General features: G+C 38.5%; 1 protein-coding gene across 3 annotated transcripts in view; it reads right to left on the bottom strand.

Moving 5' to 3' along the window:
- The window catches only part of LOC143021939 (uncharacterized), a 169,025-nt gene that overhangs the window by 40,118 nt on the left and 118,907 nt on the right, over nucleotides 1–10,000 (bottom strand). The window lies entirely within an intron of this gene.

Genomic DNA, 10,000 nt, shown 5'->3' with positions numbered 1-10,000 from the left:
ATACCACCTCTGCAGGCACGTACGGCTAAATAGGAATGTTTTTCATCAGAGATGTTGTTTTGTAAACCAAGTTTTCACAGAAGTGAGAAAGATCTTTGTTTGGTATAAGTACAAAAATAAATTTTGTTCCATAGAACCCAAAGTGACATGGAAAGGCAGATGAACTACTATTGAACGAGAAAACTTTGATTGGTATTCCAGTCACGAGAATTCTGTCGAATCTTTAATCAGGTATTCTAGTCTTTAGACCCCCCACCCCCAGTGCACCATTAACGTCGTTTTAGCTGATTAGAACCGTCCAAATGAGCATTTTAGAGTATGTCAGGATGCAAAGAGTCTAGAAGGCCAGGAGTGAATTCATTGTTGCTTTATCAATTTTATTTGTTATATTTACTTTAGTTATTCATTTTATTTATGTATTTTGTTTTGTTTATTTATTTATTGATTTATTCTATTATTTTTTAATTTATTTTTTCTTATATGTATATAAATATATATATATATATATATATATATATATATACATATATATATATATATATATATATATATATATATATATATATATACTAATTTGTCTATTTCTTATTTCTTATATTTATTAAAATTTCAATTTTATTTTTAAGGAAAGACTATTGACAGAAGTGATTATAAAGTGTAGAAGGCCTCGTATACTAATCTTCTCACCATTGTTTATAAAACTTTTATTTTTGTAAAAAAGAAAATAAAAATAGAGAAAGAAAAAATACAGGATTGGCACAAAGACTAAAAGTGGTTGTTTGTTTTTCTGGAAGTAATGAGTTGGTTTGTTTAGAAATGTAAGGCTGAGATATTGTCTGTCTGTTTGTCTGCCTGCCTGTCTGTTTGTCTTTCTGTATGTCTCTCTGTCTCCCTCACTCTCACTGTCTGTTTTTCTGTTCTTATTTCCCTCTGTCTCTCTCCTTTCTCTTCCTCTCCCTCTTTCTCTTTCTCTCAAAAAATTTCTCCATTTTTCTCCTACTTTTATTTCGTTTTCAAGAATAAAAAATTCTCTCATTTTTTATTTTATTTTATCTTCAAGAACAAAAACTGAGTGTCACTGCACTACAAAGGACGGGACATAGAACGCTCTACGGTGTCACAGGGAAAGAGAACGAACAGACACAAGAGTAGGAGGAAGGATAATAGATGAATAGATAAAAAGTCAATCAGGTTGATGCAATACGAGTAAAGTTGATTGTGAGGACGCTCTGCTAAGAGACCTGAAGGCAATAGTTGACGAAAAATAGACGAATGATTGAAGATGTTAGAGATACATCGCGATTAAGATAAAGAAAGAAGATTCCCACAGATGGACTTTTAGAATAAGTCACAGATATCCACTATAGTGAAGCTAAGTAAAGGAATTACAAGAAAAGGGTGACTGACAGGGGAGGGTGTCTGAGGTTGTGCTAGCAAAGGGTGAGTGTGAGGGGAGGAGGGGAGGAGGGGGGAGGGGGAGGTGGCACTGGTCTTCGAGTTGAGTCTGGGTGTCTGACTGGTTTGTGGGATGGTGGGACGGCGGAGCCACTGAGAGCCAAGACGCCATAACTGTCTTCGCGAAGCAGCCTTTGGGTCCTGATGCAAAGGGTCAGGTGATGTGATCCGTGGGTTGCCTCCACCTCCTCCTCCTCTTCCTCCTCCTCCTCCTCCTCCTCCTCCTCCTCCTCTTCCTCCTCCTCCATCTCATCTCGCTTCTTCTTCGCGTGCGCCTTATACGATTTCTCGCCATTTTTCTCCATTTCTTTTATCTTTCTCTTCTTCTCCTTCTTGTCTGTCTCTTATTCCTTCTACCTCGCTTGCCTCCACCTTCTCATTCCTCCACTTTCTCCCTCACCTTCTCTCTCTTCCTTCTCCACTTCTTCCTTCTCCGTCTCTTCGCCCCTTCTTCTCCATATATCGTCCTCATCCCGTCCCTCATTCTTCTCTTGTCTTTCAATTATTCTTTCTCTTCCATCTCTTCACCCTCCTCCACTTCCTCTCTTCCTCTCCACTTGCTCCTCCTTCATCTTCTCTCTCTTTTTCTCCGTTTCTCTTCTTCCCTTTCCTTTTTTTCTCCTTTTTGTCTTTTTCTTATCTTTTTTCTCTTTCACCATCACCACCTCCACCCAATCTTCCTCCTCCTCCCCTTCCTCCTCCTCCTCCCCTTCCTCCTCCTCCTCTTCCTCCTCCTTCATCTTCCATTTACTTTATTCATCTTGCCCTTCTTATCCTCCCTGTCGTCCTCTTCCTTCTCCCTCTACTCCATTCTCTTTCCCTCCTCCCCCTCCTCCCCCTCCTCTTCCTTCTCCTCCTCCTCTTTTTCTCCTTCCTCATTACCCCGCTTTCCTTTTTCCAGCCTTTCCCTTTTCTTTCCTCTTTGACCTGTCTTCCCCATTCTTCCCTTCCTCTCCCTTTCTCTCCTCCTCTTCTCTACTTTTTTCCCTCCACCTTCTCCTCCTTCACTTCTTCCTTCTCCCCTCCTGTCTCTCTTTGTCTTCCTCCTCCTACTTCTCCTAATCCTCCTCCCACTTTTCCTCCTCCTCCTACTCTTCCTCCTACACCCCCTCCTCCTACCTCTCCTCCTACTTCTCCTGATCATCCTACTTCTCTTAATTCTTCTCCTCCTTCTCTTCCACCTTCTCGTCCTACTTCTCCTCCTCCTCCTCCTTACCCTCCTCCTTACCCTCTTATTTCTCTTCCTACTTCTTCTTCTCCTCCTTACCCTCCTCTTTCTCTTCCTACTTCTTCTTTATCTCCTCCTCCTCCTTCTTATCCTCCTCCTACTTTTCCTAATTCTTCTTCTCCCCTTCCTTCTCCTACCTCTGCTTCTTCTCATTTACCTCCTCGTTCTCCTCCCCGTCTTTCTCCTCATAAATCTCCTCCAATCCTACTCCTTCTCCTTCTACTTCCCCTCCTCTTCACCTCCTCCTCGTTCTCTCTCCGTCCTTCTCCTCCTCCTAAATCTCCTACCCCTCCTCCCCTCCTACTTCTTCCCCTCCTTCTACTTGTACTTCTATTTATCCTCCTCCTCCTCCTCCTCCTCCTCCTCCTCCTCCTCCTCCTCCTCCTCCTTCTTCTCTTCCTCTTCCTCTTATCTCTCCTCTTCCTCCTCCTCATCTAGATAACAACTTCCTTGCGTCTCTTCCTTCTCGTCCTCTCTCGCGCCTCTTGTTCTTCCCCAAAGGAAAGGTCTTGTCGTCGACATCTTCGTTCTCTCGTCCACCATCTTCCTTTTTCTAGAAGTACCTCTTTACAAAGGAAGACCATACAGACAGGAGATCTTTTGGTCCATAACTAGGGCGGATGCTAAGGATATATTGTTAAACGAAGAAATTAATAAACAAGCGAACCAAACTATTGGCGGCCATTGTGTTGCTTAGGTGTTTTGTCTAAATGAATTTTAGAACTTCGAACCGTATACATTGCACTGCTGCAGCAGGAAGTTTATTCCATTTATTAACTACACGGTTGGCGAAGTTTTTTTCAACCCATTTCCAAATCAAATGTACATCATGACAGCTTGAAACCGTTAGTTTGTTTTCGTCTGATGGCCATTGTCGTCGTCGTCTTCGTCGTCGTCGTCGTCGTCTTCGTCGTCGTCGTCGTTGTCGTCCTTCTCCTCTTCTTCGTTACCGTCACCGTCATTCTTCTCTATTCCAACTTTCCTTCTCTTCCTCCTCCTTCTCTTCCTCCTCCTCCTCCTCCTCCTCCTCCTCCTCTTCCTATTCCTCCTTCGCATTCTCACCTACTCCTCTTCTTATATTTCCTTCTCTTCCTCCTCCTCCTCTTCCTCCTCCACATTCTCAGCTACCCTCTTCTTATATTTCCTTCTCTTCCTCCTCCTCCTTTTCCTCCTCCTCCTCCTCCTCTACCACCTCCACATTCTCACCTAGCCTCTTCTTATATTTCCTTCTCTTCCTCCTCCTCCTCATTATTCCTCCTCCTCTGTCCTGTCTTCGTTATAATCACAATAATTATTGTAATCTTCATCACGCCTCTCTTTGTATTTTCCATTTTTTTTGTTTTATCTTATATTCTCCTGTTTCTTCCATCTCTTTTGTTCGCATTTGTTTCTGTTATGGTGTTTTCTGCGTCGTCTCTTTTTTAACAATTAATTTCGCTTCATGTCTAATGCCATGAATATTATTAATTATTTAGATCACAGTTTATATATATATATATATATATATATATATATATATATATATATATATATATATATATATATATATATTGCAGTAATTCACAAGGCACACGTGAAAATAATATGCACAAAAAACCACTGGGAAATAAGAAGCTTAGTCCGAACGTTTTCGTCTATTTAAGACATTATTAAATAGACGAAAACGTTCGGACTAAGCTTCTTATTTCCCAGTGTTTTTTTCTGCATATATATATATATATATATATATATATATATATATATGTATATGTATATATTTATATATATATATATATATATGTATATATATGTATATATATATATATATGTATATATAAATATATATATATATATATATATATATATATATATATATGTATATATATTTATATATTTTCATTTCTTATTTTTTATCTAAACCATTTATTGATTGATTGATTAGTTGATCTATTTATTAATTTATTTATTCATTTATCTATGCATTTGTTGATTTATTCATTCATTTGTTTATTGATTGATTAATTGATCTATTTATTCACTTACTCGTTCACTTATTCGTTAATTTATTCATTTTTTATTTATCTATTAATTTGTTTATTGATCTACTTATCTATTAATTTATTTATGTATCTATTTATTCATTTATTATTTAATGATTTATATATTGTAACTCGATGATGTTGCCAGAAAACGAGATTTTGTCTTTTTCTGCTTTTACCAGACAAAATTTAGCGAAAAATAAAAAAAAATAAAGAAAATCATAGACTGAATATATCAAGATGAACTCCCGTTGTTATGAACTATTGAGATAATTCAAAACTGACCCAGTAGTTTCCTCATTTTTTTTTCTGAAAACAGTGATGATGGTGATGATGATGATGGTGGTGGTGATGATGATGATGATGATGATGATGATGATGATGATGATGATGATGATGATGATGATGATGAAACGTCACAAACTCCCTTCTATCGGGAGGCTGGCACGGTGCCCCTTACAGAGGACTTTGTAGCGTGGAATCTAATAAACCATGTCCTTGGCCCAGCTTCACCGGTGGCAGGGTTCGAACCCCCATCCCCTCGACTTTCGCCGTAAGTAACGAAGCTCGAACCTGCTCGGCCTGCGAGCTTCCTGGGAAAATTATATTCATATAAAAACATCAAAAGCTATATTTGCATAGATGTATTATGTTTGTGGTCACGTTCGGGCATTCGCCATAGTATTAAGTGTGTATACAATACTTGGTGCAGTGTTGGGACTGTGATCTATACCAGTTCCCACAAATGAGTGACATTTTTGCCACAAAATTCCCACAAGGAAATCTGGGTTTCCACATTTTTCCCACAAAAAGAAGGAAGTGTTATATTTACAAATAAGTTCATTGCAACATATAATCTGCTCACAAAATATCCCATGTGAGGAAATTTCTCAGACACAAATTTGTGGGAAATTCCCACAAATGAGTGACATTTTTGCCACAAAATTCCCACAAGGAAATCTGGGTTTCCACATTTTTCCCACAAAAAGAAGGAAGTGTTATATTTACAAATAAGTTCATTGCAACATATAATCTGCTCACAAAATATCCCATGTGAGGAAATTTCTCAGACACAAATTTGTGGGAAATTCCCACAAATGAGTGACATTTTTACCACAAAATTCCCACAAGGAAATCTGGGTTTCCACATTTTTCTCCACAAAAAGAAGGAATTATCATATGCGCAAATAAGCTCATTGCTCACAAAACATCCCATGTGAGCAAATTTCTCAGACACAAATTTGTGGGAAATTCCCACAAATGAGTGACATTTTTACCACAAAATTCCCACAAGTAAATCTGGGTTTCCACATTTTTCCCACAAAAAGAAGGAAGTGTTATATTTACAAATAAGTTCATTGCAACATATAATCTGCTCACAAAATATCCCATGTGAGGAAATTTCTCAGACACAAATTTGTGGAAAATTCCCACAAATGAGTGACATTTTTACCACAAAATTCCCACAAGTAAATCTGGGTTTCCACATTTTCCCCACAAAAAGAAGGAAGTGTTATATACACAAATACGTTCATTGCAACATATAATTTGCTCACAAAACATCCCATGTGAGCAAATTTCTCAGACACAAATTTGTGGGAAATTCCCACAAATGAGTGACATTTTTACCACAAAATTCCCACAAGTAAATCTGGGTTTCCACATTTTCCCCACAAAAAGAAGGAAGTGTTATATACACAAATACGTTCATTGCAACATATAATTTGCTCACAAAACATCCCATGTGAGGAAATTTCTCAGACACAAATTTGTGGAAAATTCCCACAAAATGGCATCGGTGACTTAGTGTTTTTGCAATCAGACTCTGTTACTTAGCTGAAGAAGCCACGAGTCGGCCGGAAGCCACAAGCAGACACTCTCGAGTTATCCGCTGGGATTTGGTCGACAGAGTCCAGCAGCTACCGGAAGCTACCTCCAACCCCCGCCAGCCCCACTAAAGGGGCTATCACACTGGGCTAATTTTCCTTCAACCTCCGATTAATCGGTGGTACCGTCCTCCCTCAGAACATTTTCCTCCGTATAATCATTATGGTAAACCATTTTGTTTTCTCAACAAAAATACATAGAATGTTGATTGATATCTTGGAGGATTTTTTTTTTTCTCCAGAATATCGCATTTCTTCCGGAAAGCTGCAAATTTGCTCCAACAGTCGAAGGTAAAATTGCCCAGTGTGATAAAGCCTTCAGAGCAACTTCCACCAAATCCGCCATTAATTACCAATAGAACAGCTTCTACAAATTACCCATTACCAGCCCTGCCATTACCCATTACCCATTACCCATTACCCATTAGCCGCTAAGGTCCATCCCAAGCCACCAGGCCAAAAAGCCAGCCATTGCCAGCCGCAAGCAGCCGCCAGCAGCCACCAGCAGCCGCCAGCAGCCGCCAGGCTCCTTAGGCTGCCGCAAGAGAGAAACCGCTTTACCGCAGCTTGAAGGTAATGTGTCCCGAGTGGCCAAAACTTCCCTCGGATAATGACGTCACGTGGAGGATGTCATGGTAGCATGGGAATTCCCTTTCACTCTAAACAGGAGCTCGTACGTACAGTAGCCTCCACTTCTAAGTGTGGCAGTGCCTGAGGTCTTATTATAACATGTTAGATCCGTGTGTCTCCTAAGACGTTATCATATTGGGCTTTCACGGGATTCGCCATCGCCGACAGTTGAGAGTTCGTTTGAGTAAAAACGACTTCGGTTAAAATATTTTATTTTTCAAATCTCCAAATATCAAATTATCTCTCCGTTATATGTAACAAAGCTGAACAATGGTCTAAGGAATTATAAACCTATACGAATGTTAGATATAAGGTTGAAATGTTCTTAGAAAAGTCTAGATTTCTGTAAGCAAAGTCATAATCTAGTTATTCAAATGGAGGTCGGAGGAAGAATGTGAGAAGAAAAAAAGCCCAAGAAACCCTTTAGGTTTATTTGTGGTATGAAGGAATATTGTGAGAGCTGAGGGATCTTGTTCATATTGTTCGAGTCACCGTGGTGACATACAGAGGCTGTACCGTCCCCCCAAGAGGATAGACCGGAGGTCCTGTAATGACCTTCGAAGTCAAACACATATTTCCGTAGAAGTCGCCGGCCATTGTAGCATTTGTAAGTACAGACAATCAGAGTCTGTGACTCAGGTGGTGAGGAGCTTACGGGAGGAGGCGCCGAGTAGTTGCGGCCAAAACCGCTTCTCGGGTTCTTTGGGCAGGTGAGAATCACTGGTAGGAATTGGGTAGGAGTACGGGATCCGAACCCACAACTAAGCGAATTCGAGACCAGTACACTTTCTATAATGCCATAGACTTAACTATGTGCAAATATAATTGCTAAGTATTTCGGTTTCGTATTTTTATCTACATATATCGAAGAGTGGCAAAAAGCCCAAAAAGTATAAGAATTTGAAATTTATATTTAAATGTATGCATATGCATACATTTAAAATGTATATTTAAATGTATGCATATGCATACACATACTTGTATATGTTTATGCATATGCATGCACATGTAACATGTATGTATACATATTCATGTACATGTACATCTGTATGTACATCTACATATACATGTATAGATGTACATACACATATACATGTACATATACATATACATATACATATACATATACATATACATATACACATACATATACATATATATATATATAAGAATACATATACATATGCATACAGCCACGTGTACCTGAAATTATCCAATGATTACCATACCAAAATATATATTTTGAGCTACACCACTGGAAGGGTTAGGCCAATGGTCTGCAATCTGTGTCTCTTTCAGGCCTCTTGTGTGGCTCCAGAAACTTCTTACAAAGTAATTATTCTATCAAAACGAAGACGTCACATACTGTAAATTTTTAAAACATTCTAGGCAAGATTATATATATACTGTATATATATATTCAACTTCGAAAAGACCTGTAGCCATCAGTAATCTTTACTTGTTGAAGCGTCTTTCCCTGTCTAAACATTTTTGTATTGCGGCTTTGACAGCACAATTTTTTTTTATAAAAAAAAATTTAGTTACAAGGGCTGCCGACCACTGGAAGGAATTATTTGCCAACCTTACAGAGAGAGAGAGAGAGAGAGAGAGAGAGAGAGAGAGAGAGAGAGAGAGAGAGAGAGAGAGAGAGAGAGTGAGAGAGTGAGAGAGAGAGAGAGAGAACTAAGGTTTCTAAGTTATGTGAATACATGTGATTAAGGAAGGTAGAGGGAGGCCCGGATGGAGGGTCTGGGATGCCAAGGCGCGGTCCTGGCTGCCATGTACTGTAGGTTTGCGGTTGGAAAGCGCGTTTGGGAACAGGAAGGCGAAAGGTGCTGGTGTGATGGGGTGGGTGGAGGAGGGGGAAACCCTTGAAAACTAGTAGGCTTGAAATCCTTCTTCGCTTTTTATTTTATCTTATTTATTTATTTATCTATTTATTTATTTATTTATTCATATTATGATTTTTTAAGAATAAAAAATTATTTATCTATTCATTTATCTATTTATTTATTTATTTATGTTATTATTTTTAAGAATGAAAATCCTCTTGCAACATCCAGGAAAATATAAAAGAGTGCTCGCCTTTGTTGCTTCAATCAATCAATCCATTAATCAATCAATCAGTTAATCAATCACCCATTTTGAGTTCACTGCTGAACAAAGGCCTCTCATACCTTTCCATGACTCTCACAACTCCGCCCGTTTTTGCCACGTCACTCCTGCAAACTTCTCCATCTCATCTCATCTTAGCTGCACAGGATCGTTTAGTTATTTTCCAGAAATGTATAAAAGCCAACACCGTTGTATCATGTCTTTTTCCCATGTATGGGAATTGGTACAGGGAACAGGGATCCCCGTCTGTAGGTGATCTCTTTATAAAGAGGCTATCACACTGGGCTATTTTTCCTCCGACATTCTACCTTCAACTTCCATCTGAATAACTAGAATATGAATTCGCTTACAGAAATCTAGAGTTCTCTAAGAATATTTTAACAGTATCTCTAACATTCGTATAGTCTCTTAGTTCATCATTCAACTTTGCTATATATGTCAGAAAAATAATTTGATATTTGGAGATTTGAAAAAAAATATAGTATTGTAACTGAAGTCTTTTTAACTTAATCGAACTCTCAACCGTAGTTTTTTATTATTATTATTTTTTCTTTAGAATATACAGGAAGACTCAAGAGTGACTATTTTCGTAACTTTTTATATTTCAGAGCATTTCGTTCTGAGTATTGAAGCTTATATCGTTTTAGAGGTTTCAGATAGAGAAAACT

This window comes from Oratosquilla oratoria, chromosome 43, assembly GCF_046742065.1.
Source record: "Oratosquilla oratoria isolate Oo_2021 chromosome 43, ASM4674206v1, whole genome shotgun sequence".
NCBI classification, from domain to species: Eukaryota; Metazoa; Arthropoda; class Malacostraca; order Stomatopoda; family Squillidae; genus Oratosquilla; species Oratosquilla oratoria.
The sequence above is the reverse complement of the archived record's forward strand: the minus strand, read 5'-3'. Positions and strand labels throughout refer to the sequence as shown.